General features: G+C 36.5%; 1 long non-coding RNA gene across 1 annotated transcript; it reads right to left on the reverse strand.

Moving 5' to 3' along the window:
- Nucleotides 1–4889: 4889 nt before the first annotated feature.
- LOC125653940 (uncharacterized) lies at nt 4890–10096 on the reverse strand. Its single transcript, XR_007362129.2, has 4 exons — nt 9983–10096; nt 7022–7077; nt 6285–6372; nt 4890–5596 (listed from the first exon to the last, which is right to left on the reverse strand). It is a non-coding gene; the product is annotated as an uncharacterized LOC125653940 (long non-coding RNA).
- Nucleotides 10097–11749: the final 1653 nt, after the last annotated feature.

Raw genomic sequence — 11749 nt, forward strand, 5'->3', positions numbered from 1 at the left:
AGGGGATCAAAGTTTTACATACAAATATATAGGGAAAATCTTCTTCTCAAGAACCACTGAGCCAGAATAACTGAGATTTATATGAAAGCTTCCTTATATAATGCAGATTCTAAATTATTAAAATCATGGCCCCCGGGGGTCGGATGGGGCCACAATAGGGGGTCGAATTTTTTTTTATTTTTTTTTTTGTTGTTGATATAGTGCAGATTCAAGTTCGTTAAAATCATGGACCCCGGGGATTGAATGGGGCCTCAAGGGGGGCATAAAAGTTTTACATACAAATTTATAGGAAAAATCTTTTAAAATCAACTTCTCAAGAACCACTGAGCCAGAAAAGCTGAGATTTATATGAAAGCTTCCTGATATAGTGCAGATTATAAATTGCTAAGATCATGGCCCCCCGGGGGTCGGATGGGGCCACAATAGGGGGTCAAAGTTTTACATACAAATATATAGGAAAAATCTTCTTCCCAGAACCACTAAGCCAGAAAAGCTGAGATTTATATGAAAGCTTTCTGATATAGTGCAGATTCAGGTTTGTTGAAATCATGCCCCCCTGGAGTAGGATGGGGCCACAATAGGGGATCAAAGTTGTACATACAAATATATAGGGAAAATCTTTAAAAATCTTCTTCTCAAGAACCATTGGGCCAAAGAAGTTCATATTTACATGAAAGCTTTCTGACATAGTGTAGATTCAAGTTTGCAAAAACCATGGCCTCCAGGGGTAGGTTTGGGGCCATAATAGGGACTACGGTTTTACATGCAAATAGATATGGAAAATCTTCTGATATGGACCAAGGTGACTCAGGTGAGAGATGTGGCCCATGGGCCTCTTGTTATTCTTAAATCTTGTAGGGCAGTTTTTTGTTGTTGAACTAAATCTGTAATAATTTCTTGTTCAAATTCAAGAGCCTCTATTTCTTCGATTAAAGAATTCTCTAGTTTGTCCTTTTTCTTGTATGAAGAAATAGCAGTCCCCCTTATTTCCATCAAAAGAACTTCTAGAAATATACTACAATTGATAAAGTCTGAGGATTGGTTGTTTTCACCATCTTCCGTTTCCAAGTATTGTTTTTTAACTTTTTGAATTGTGTCTTTCACCTTTTCTACAAATGTAGGGTCAGTTAATAAACTATTAATGTAGGGTCAGTTAATAAACTATTATTGTAGGGTCAGTTAATAAACTATTAATGTAGGGTCAGTTAATAAACTATTAATGTAGGATCAGTTAATAAACTATTAATGTAGGGTCAGTTAATAAACTATTATTGTAGGGTCAGTTAATAAACTATTATTGAATTTCCATAGCACACGTCCTCTTTCAAATGAATTGAATTTAAGTTCCAGTAGTACAATTGAATGATCTGATCTATAGCCCGGTTTTATTAGAAATTTTTCGACAATATTTGATAAGCTTTCTGAAATTAAGATATAATCTAAACTTGCTTGTTTAAAAGGTGTTTTTCTCCTCCATGTGAACACTTTCTTATCTGGATTTAAAATCCTGTAGTAGTCCAATAACTGTGAATCGTCTATAATTTCCAACAACTTTTCTCTTGCCCTTGGATTGTTTACTGCATTATAGTTATGTGTATCTAATGATTGATTAAGTACAAGCTTAAAATCACCTAAAACAATAAAGTATTGGTTATCAAATTCTAAGAAAGTATCTGACCTGGTCATAGAATTCAGGGTCATCTTGATTAGGCCCATATATATTAATAAGGGTTACTCTATTATCTTCCATCATTAAATCCAATGCTAAAAAATTTCCTTCACTATCTTTATTTCCATTATGAATTTTGAATTCAAAGTTATTATTAAAAAGAATGCACACTCCTCTAGCATTTGACTAAAAAATGCATTTATACCCCCATTGGGATTCTACAAATGATTCAGACTCTTTGGTAAAATGAGTGTCTTGAAGGCAAATTATAGAATATCCTTTTGTTTTATAATAATTTAGCACATCCTGTCATTTTGAAAAAGTGCCAAGTCCTTGACAGTTTACTGTAACAATTTTGATGTTTTCCACCATTGCAAAAGAGAAATATTGTTAGATACAGGGTTATTTTCGACAAAAAAGTTTGTACAGCACCAAGTATAACAATTATGATATGAAGTAATTTTGACATTTGAAGTAACACTCGCACACTCTCTCACTGGCCAACATACACCCCCCTAAAACACCAGCTAACACACTGAAGGTAAACATACCACTACTGCTTTGTTCCCACACTACCTATTACGAGACTGCTCCTTAAGTGGGTAATAATGACACATTTTAAATGTTTAATAAACGCATATAGTTTTTCAACAGCATACGGGCTAGGGACTCACCGAGCCTCATGGAGTTTCATGTTGATATTGTCAGTGATGTCAAATTTGTGGCGATTTCCCTCCTTATCCAACGCAAAAATGTATCCATTGTAGAACCAAGCACTGTCAATCACTTCAGTTTTGGATTTCAGGTCTTTTAACAGTTTAGCATTCATCGGTGTTATGTGGTCCCGCATCAGGAGTGTTCCTTTGAAGTTTCCGCTCTTTGTTATGATGGACCTGCGAATGTCATTACTTAGGAACTTTGAAGTGTCCTCTCTTTGTTATGATGGACCTGCGAATGTCATTACTCAGGAACTTCACAATCACTGGACTCGGATGATTCTTGTCTGCGGATGGAATCCGGTGGATAGCAAGGATGTCTCGCTCCTCAAGACTCAGGCCGATCTTTTCTTTTACAATTTTACGTAACCCTGCTTTCAAATTCTCTCCCTTGCGTTCTTGCCAATTCAGTATCTTGATGTTAGTCTTTTGAGAGTACTGCTGGTTTAAAGTTGGCCATACTGATTGCCAGATAAGATGTATCCTTGAGTTGTTTTTCAAGTGATGAGATTTGTTTTTTCAAGTTTGCAATGTTTGTTTCGTCATCCATCACCAATGCATCATTTTTTGAAATTTGCTGTCGCATTTTTGAAATCTCACTGGTGTGCTCTTTCTTCTGTTTTGTGAGTTTTTGTCGGATGTCCTCCTTCATGTCAACTAACAGCTCCTCCTTTACTGAATCTTTTATTTCTTGCCTGATTTCTTCTTTGATCTCCTCTTTAAATTCTGCCACAACACTTTTCACTATATCCCTGATGTCATCTTTTGTCACAAGGTCTTTCAGTTTATCCTGTATAGCAATCAGGACACTCTTTATGTTCTTCATATCATCCACATCCGAGGAGCTGGAAGTAACTCTTTTCTGTTTCTGTTCTGTTTGAAACCGTCAAGCCCTTGACCTCTCTAGATATTGCTGACATATTCAACACAGTCTGGTTCTGGAATCTTTGTCATTCCTTGTCGCACTTGATCTGTTAGCTCCTTCACTGCCCTTTGTTGCTTTATCTGCCATTGTCAGATTGAGCAGGTACACACTACACACACTGACACAGGTTGACTGCTTTCCCTGGGTGTTCACTGAGCACTATTCAGTCTTATCCAGGTTAAAAATTCATATCAAATCAAAGATTCCAAATCAAGAAATTTTACAGAAATGTAACACAGTGGTAGATAATCCATAGAATGACAACATTCACACTTTTTTGACTTAAAATCCACTTAAACTGGAGAGCCTACAATGTTGTTACTAATCACTGAGCATGTCCTTGACCTTCCCTCAATACTAATAAACTTAATAATATTGTGTTTCCCTGCAGATTGGGTGGTTCCACCGCGTGTGGACAATAGTATGTTTTGTGTCTCACTGTGTGCAAGAGTTCCACAAAGGGAAAGAACTATTGGGCAACTCGGAAATTGCGTATTGAAGCATTGTACAAAGTTTCAAGTCTACTTGATATGCCTTACAGGAGTAAAAGCATTCACAAGATTTTGTGACGGACAAAAAAAACCAAGAGGTACTGTGAGCAAGGCTCACTAAGAATACCCCCCGCTTACTCCAATCTCCCAAAGGGTGTTGGTAATAGGTATAAACTACCTCTTTTCTGAGTGTAAAAAACAAATGGCATGACAAACCGAACCATATTGCTACTTCGATGTCCAGTGCGCGTGACCTTTGCACCCCAAAATCGATAGGGAACATCTTCATCCCATGGGTAGTCCATATGTATGATATGGTGACTGTAGGTGGAAAGGATAATGCTTTCGATCCCGGAAGCCATATTGCTACTTCGATGTCCAGTGCGCTTGACCTTTTGACCCCAAAATCGATAGGGAACATCTTCATCCCATGGGTAGTCCATATGTATGATATGGTGACTGTAGGTGGAAAGGATAACGCTTTAGAGCCCGGAAACCATATTGCTACTTTGATGTCCAGTGCACTTTACCTTTGGACCCCAAAATCGATAGGGAACATCTTCATCCCATGGGTAGTCCATATGTATGATATGGTGACGGTAGGTGGAAAGGATAATGCTTAAGAGCCTGGAAACCATTGTGTCTACAGACAGACAGACGGGTATAACAATGTCTCCCCCCCCTAGAAGACATAAATTCATCTACCAGGGGTTTATGGGTAGCGTTCTCGCTTTTCACCACTGTCACCCAATTTCGATCCCTGTGATCAGCAGTGGTTGTATGTGAGAGAGTATTGCAGTCGCCCACTTGGATATGTGGGTTTCCTCTGGGTACTCCGGTTTCCTCCCACATAAATTACCCCCTAGCGCAAACATCCGTGCATTAAAGGACCTCATTGGAAATAAGCTTTCATGGGTTGTCCTAGATATTTATGTATGTATGTATATTCTGAATAAACATTTATTTATTTATTTTCTGTACATGTATTAACATTAGATTTGTGTGTAGAGAGACGGGAATGAACCTGTCCAACTCGTCTTGTTCCATTTTATAACCATTACATATCGAATTATAACATGAATCAAACAATACGAACATTTTTGTTTATTTCCATACAAAAAAAAAATAATAAAAATTACACATCAGATTGACAGGAAATAAGTTACATTCCTGTGTAATAGTTTTTTGGGAACACGATTATTCAGAAATTGCACTGAAACAAACAATATCATCTCATTCCAATTTTTTTTTTTTTAATCTATTAATACATAAGGTCCTGAGGAACATGTTATTGACAGTGTATAGAAACTTTGCATGTAATAATACAAACTCTGTTGTACATTAACGGGTCTCATAAATAAATTCCAACCTTTACACCAGTACAAAAGTGATGGACATGTATTTTCAGTTTTGTAAATCAAATGTACTTTTCCAATCTTACTTTATTAATTAAATGAGTAACAAAACACAAAAGGAACAAGTCAGCAATACAAGATTGTTGGGGGAGGGGGGAGAAAAGGCACTAACCACTGAACACAAGAAATAATTCTTTAACAAAATGTAAAAATTGAAGTGCTTTAAAAGACCAACATGTACCTATGTATGAAATCCTGTAGTGAACAAATTTTCTCTTTTCAACAGGAAAAATTTATTTTATTCCTAAGCAATTCTCATAAAATTTCAATATTTCATCAATGTTCACCAGCACCAGACAGAAAAGTGTTCAAGTAACTGACGATGGCTTCGAGTTCTATATCCTGTCATTTCTTCCCAGATTTTTTAATGCCTCCTGATGCTGTAAAAAAAAAATTAATGATAATAATAAATATACATGTATAAAAGAGAAGAGATGGATTATATCATCGATAAAACAGCTTTAACAGATTCTGCTCTCCTGAATGTGACCTGTTCAATGTAAGTATAGCTAAGTTTACATAAACTTTCATTTTCCATCCCATAAATGTACCCTCTACTGTGGTAGATTATTTAGTGAGAATTCTATTCATAACCTTTATACTGTACATGTGTGCAATATTCAAAGCAAACAATGCTTTAATCGGGATGTGACTGAATTCCTCAGAAATCAAGAGTGAAACTGATCAAAAAGGGAGGAAAACACCTCCTACCTGAAAAAATTTCATTTTCTGTCGCTTTAGATTGATCACTGTTCGTTATCTTCACCTTGCATCAAACCCATTTGGTATCATTTTTTCAAAAATTAAGCCAATCGGAGGATTTCCTCTGAAAAGATCTATCACAAAGGAATTTCATGAGATAAGTTAAGGGTACCAGCCCCAGTCAGGATGTGGCTTTAATATTCTGGAAAATCTTTTTAATTATTTTGAGCCATTGTAAATAAATAAAATTTTGGCTTATAAAATTAAAATTCTACTTACAAATCATTTCTAAACCCACCAAACAATAATTTGCTGGTATTTTGTTCATTTGAAAGTGTGGAATACCACCTTCTAAATATTTCGTACCTAGAGGGCCTTTGCCTGAAGCTTTGGCCTGCATCTCTTTCATTGCTCGTTGTTCCTCTCTTTGTTTCTGCTTAAATGCCATTTCATCCTATAAAAATAAAACCAAGAAATCATTTCACATGAAATACTTGTTAAATTGCAACTTTTATGAACATCTTTTAAAACAACAAGACCCTCATCGTCGCACGTCATGGCTGAAACGTACACTTCGCTTCCCTCTCACCCGTGGCTCTCTGCGTGACAATTTCTTGTTGCTCATAAATATGCATGACGAGAATGTCATAATCCGTTATCAATAGAAGTAAAACATGAAACAAGAACATCAGTAAAACTGAGGATTCTCCCCGAAATACATCTAACCAATGAACTCTTTGTGATCAATTTCTGAAGAAGGGTTTAGGAGATGGTAACTTTTATATCATAAACTGTTGAAATAAGGAACTTTTATATGTTCTGAGTGACCTTAATCTTTCAAAAATGACCTTGAAAGACAATGGTCCAAAAGTCTTTTCTCAAGGAACATTTCTGATCAATTATATCAATTTCTGATGAAAGGCTTAGGAGATATCAGCCCAGAGAGACAGACAGTAATGACGGTGGCTATATACTTCCCCAAATTTTTTTGGGGGAGCAGGAAATATTGTTAAAGTCAATAACAGTTATTACAGCTTATTTGATAGCACATATATTTATTATATAAACATTTTCTTTCATATAGATATTCTTTAAAACACAACCTCATCCATGTCTTTTGATTGTTTCTTGGGGTTCTTCAGGGGTTTCTTTTTGCCACCTGTTAATGTAAAATAACACTGTAAATGATGTACAGCAGACAAACAAGAGGCCCATAGGCCACAGTGCTCACCTGAGTCGCTTTGACCCTGCTGTTCTTCACATGATTTTAAAAAGATTGTTACCCTCTCAGTCTGTAATCCAATGACAAACATTGACTCTATATGACCCAAACCAAGCCCCATGAGGTTATGATTTAAGAATTTTTTTCTTTCTATTTCATAAATACATGTATATATATCATGTAAAATGTTATCTCCCCAACCCCAAAATTCATTTTCAAAGTTTTCTTTTAAATTTGTACCCCTTGGGAAATTTTGCCTACAGGTATAATTTAATGTGGCCCTGCTACTCTTGAAAACATCTGTTTTGTAATTGTCATGTAAAACTTTGAATCCTTATCAATGTCCATTCCTGGTAAGATATGAATCTGCACCACATTGGAATGCTTTCACATCAATATGACCAATCATGGGCAGTGGTTATTCATAAAAACATTTTTAACAATAAATTATACGTGTTTCAATGTCAAAGTTTGATCTACTGAGATTGATACCCCACCCCTAAACCCAGGACTAAGACCCCTTCCCTAAACCCACCCACCCTGAAGCCTCTCTTATCCAGGACTAAGACCTCTCCCCTAAATCCACCCACCCTGAGGCCTCTCTTATCCAGGACTAAGACCCCTCCCCTAAACCCACCCACCCTGAGGCCTCTCTTATCCAGGACTAAGACCCCTCCCATAAACCCACCCACTCTGAGGCCTCTCTTATCCAGGACTAAGACCCCATCCTAAACCCACCCACCCTGAGGCCTCTCCTATCCAGGACTAAGACCCCACCCCTAAACCCAGCCACCCTCTCTATCCAGGACTAAGACCACCATCCCTAAACCTTACCCACCCTGAGGCCTCTCTTATCCATCCTAAGCCCCACCCATCCTCTCTATCCAGGACTAAGACACCATCCTAAGCCCCACCCACCCTCTCTATCCAGGATTAAGACATCGTCCTAAATCCACCCACCCTCTATCCAGGATTATTTGATTTGAAATTTCCCCATCCTGAGTTGCGTTTGCTTGCTTATTAATATGACTAATCAGTCCATTTTTTTCTTAGATATTTCCTGCCTCATTTTCAGTATTCTTAATTATTTACTCTTGAGATACATGGTTCTTTTATTTTACACACTTAAAAGCCCTTCATCTTTAAGGATCCTTTATGCTAGGTTTCAGGGCTTGAAGCTAACTTTTTATGTCACCAGTCCAGCTAGACTGATGGGGTATAATTTCAACCGGTCCGTGGAAAAAATTACCTGTCCAACCAAGATTTCCAGAAATAATTATAAACATATTTCATTAATGTTATTAAAATGAAATTTAACTCGATATGCCTGATAACATTGTAGCACTTATGTGGGATTTATATTTATGAATCAAGATTTGTCTGATATCTACAGAAGATGCCAAATGTGTGTATAAGATTTCATAAGTATATTTTCCAAAATGATGCTTTACAAAACTAACCAGTCCCATCGGACTGACTAAAACAAATGTCAGTCAGTCCGCCAGACTTTAAACCAGTGACAGACCGACAGACATATGTTAATTTCGAGCCCTGGGTTTGAGACAAATCTTCACAATTCAAGGGTAATTCATTCGTTACCTCGCACTAACCCTTGACATCAGTTGCTATGTAAAAGCTGGGCTCATTAGACCATTACGCAATCCACTATAAATAAAACATCCAACGAAATCACCGCATCTTGTTATGGTGTACATGGATACAAATGACGCAATCTCATGCTGTATTGATAAACACGCGCAATTGTTCTCGCTTCGCATTGTTATAAATAGAACTGCATTCTCATTGGTTCCAACTCTTTTGTGGAAACAATCAGAACAAGCCCAACTTTTTGATAGTCACTGACGTCAAGGGTTAGTGTGATGTCACTGACGTCAAGGGTTAGTGTGATGTCACTGACGTCAAGGGTTAGTGTGATGTCAAGGGTTAGTGTGAAGTCTTAGTGTGATGTCACTGATGTCAAGGGTTAGTGTGATGTCACTGACGTCAAGGCTTAGTGTGATGTCACTGATGTCAAGGGTTAGTGTGAAGTCTTAGTGTGATGTCACTGATGTCAAGGGTTAGTGTGATGTCACTGACATCAAGGGTTAGTGTGATGTCACTGACGTCAAGGGTTAGTGCAAAGTAACGAATCAATAACACTGGACTTGTGAAGATGGGTTTGAGAGGAAAATTTTCAAAATGAAACATTTAAATTTTTATAACTATCAATCATGTTCCCTTACAGGAGGGTGTGGCCCTTCTGTGAAAAAACTGGTATCACATTCACCTATGTACACATTCTGATAAATTTAGTATCATTTTTAAAGATGTAGCATAAAATTTTCTATTGTAATTATCTCCCTTTAAAGAGCATTTGAACAAAACCAACTGATACTTCATGTCCAGTTTAATTAAAATTAGCAGATTCTTAGTGTAATTCACTGCAATATAAACAGGTATGTGCAGTACATTGAACAATGAAGATGATGTACAGCATTTAGTTGTTACTACCCATGATGATTTACAGCTCGGTATACAGCAGAATCTTGAAGGAAATCAATTAAATGTAAAAACTTCATTCAGTTCCTGAGAATCAAGTAGTAATAAATCAATCTTTTCTGTTTTCATTCTTTCAAAGAAACACAATCATTTTTGGGGGGAAAAATGAATTTAAAAAACACCGTAATCAGTATGATTAAATGGAAGGAGAACGAAGGACCGCGCCATACACATCCCTTCATTTAAACGATTACCTTCAAGAATCAATGTATACCACTTTTATCTCTACCGTACGACAAATCGACAATTTTTGAAAATATCCCTTAACAACTTTCCTATATACCTTCTCTTCCAGACATTTTCACAGGTGAAGTTGTGGTTACAAACACAAACGTGCAATGTGTTACAATTCAAAATTTATAGGGAAAACAGACGAGGAGTTCCGAGAAAAGAGTTTGAATTTCGATCCCGATGCTGTGACCCTTGGGACGTAGGATATTTACCAGAATTTTCTAAAACACTTTGTTTTGATATTGCTAAAGCCCATATTTACCACAAAATTCCAATGAAACAACCTTTATTTTTTGCATTATTCACAAATCCTTTCTTTAAAAAATTCACAGGAAAAATTTTACCCAAAAGTTAAAATCCTTCAAAACCGTCTGTTCATTCAGTGGTTCATTTTGTGTATTAATCATAATGATCTATTTTTTGTGTGGGGTTTCTTTATCAAATGATAGAAAATTTTACGCAAACACTACTTCATTTGATGCGACCTAATTCTTGAGTATCCTACATGACAATAGCCGATATGTCTGACTACACTTACACATATAGCTGATATTTGTAAGAGTACATGTAAAACAGTATAATCATTTTACTCAAATTAATTATTTTAACGTCTTTACATTTAAGAGAGAGAGAAAGTCAACATCTTCCCACCCCACTCTCTCTCTCTCTCTCTCTCTCTCTCTCTCTCTCTCTCTCTCTCTCTCTCTCTCTCGTCGAATAAAATCTTGCATGATAACTTGGCGTTTACACAATATCGTCATTTCGTTTACATTGATTTTAAAATAACCTTCTTTTTTTTAAATACAAATATACATTCTAAAAAATAGATGGTTGAATGCACCGTATGACATATGTCCTTCAAACAGATAAAACGATATATTACTTTATATAACGAATTCCTAATTTGAAATTCACATACACAAATTTCTAATTTGTGTTAACAAGTAATTATAATTTGCAAATATAATTGTAGAAAAAAGACATGACTCTCCCTCGGGTGTGCCCCGCCCTAACCCTTAGGATATTAATGTATCTAGATCCGCCTCAATACCAATCTGATTAAAACCAGATCCTGAGATTCACTCACTTAGATCGCTACACTAGTGTAGCGATCTAAGTGAGCGGATCTCAAGATCTGGTTTTAATCAGATTGCTTCAATACGCGGTTAAAGTGGAGAGGACAAGGCTGCGTGGTATAATCTGAACAAACACTACATATTCAGAGTCCTTCTCTTTGAAAAGAGTAAGGCGCTATTAAATGCCAAATATACCTCCCCCTCCCCCAATCACAATCCACAAAATCCTCCGTGACTTCTTTTCTTACAAAGGGGGGGGGGGGGGGCAAAACATTCGCCTATAATCGCACTCTCTCTGATAAATGCCTGGTTGGGGGCATGTCATTATACGACAACAAGCTGGTATTCGTGTGACAAAATGTACTTACATATATCTTTATTTGTTGTAAATCTTAACTTGCATTGAACATTGTAAAATATCGTTTACAAAACATGATTCACACGTGCAAAGTTCTGTATTTTCATGAAAAATTGCATGCTCATTTTGTAGTTCTACACATGACGATTGAATACTCACATGAGATCTGATACTTTCATAATATCTTAGCAAATCATTTTGGGTTATTGTTTCATTCCACTCTGTGCTGTGCGACGGTGGTTGTTCATTAAACGTCATGTAAAAAGAAGGGTAAATTTTTAAAACATTTGTTTCATTTCATTTTGTGTACATTCTCTGCACTATGGAAAATTGGCGTTATCGCTAAATATGCAATCCTGGATAAATAAAGGCTTTGTTATATTAT

The sequence above is a fragment of the Ostrea edulis genome, chromosome 7, assembly GCF_947568905.1.
Source record: "Ostrea edulis chromosome 7, xbOstEdul1.1, whole genome shotgun sequence".
NCBI lineage: Eukaryota > Metazoa > Mollusca > Bivalvia > Ostreida > Ostreidae > Ostrea > Ostrea edulis.